The following is a 675-nucleotide window of genomic DNA, read 5'->3' as shown; positions in this document are numbered from 1 at the left end:
ATGGGTATAATATATGCAGAAGCCATCAAAGAAAGGGAAACTTAACTACAACAATAAGCTATAGTGTGTAAAATACTACATTCTATTCAATCTTGGAATGTTTTGTAGAAAATTATGATCTTCGGCCAAATCTTTGCTGAAGACTGGTTGTGAAAACAAGAGTTGGTAAATGCTTTGTGTTCTTATGTAAAATATTTTCTAAAAAAATTTGTTAAAGTACATGTCCTCTGTAGTAAACTGATACATGTGTGAATCATTCGAGCCTAAAGTTCAATAATAAGTCTGCATTTGTGAATAGAGAAACCCTAAGTATTCATGCAGTAAAAATTATGCGGTCTGTTGAGAAAAATGAGTAATTTTGTGTTTTGGACTTGAAATAAANAAAAATCTTGGAGATGAAAAGCAGGCACTGGTTAACTAAGTTGTACACATTGTACCACATTCAGTGTAACTTTAGGAAGAAATTCCACTTTGTGGAGTATTTTCAAGAGATCTGAGGTTATTCAGGTAAGGTTATTCAGATATATTAAAATGTACATATTTCTACTTTATATTTTGACGCCAACTGATTATACTAGAAGTGGTAGCACTCCAAGCAGTAGTTATTGAACACAAAACAATAAAGGACATTGTACTGATATTAAATTCTTTCATTATTAAATTGAAAAGGCCCTT

Source organism: Galeopterus variegatus, unplaced genomic scaffold, assembly GCF_000696425.1.
Source record: "Galeopterus variegatus unplaced genomic scaffold, G_variegatus-3.0.2 Scaffold4234, whole genome shotgun sequence".
NCBI classification, from domain to species: domain Eukaryota; kingdom Metazoa; phylum Chordata; class Mammalia; order Dermoptera; family Cynocephalidae; genus Galeopterus; species Galeopterus variegatus.
This window is presented reverse-complemented; position numbering follows the sequence as displayed.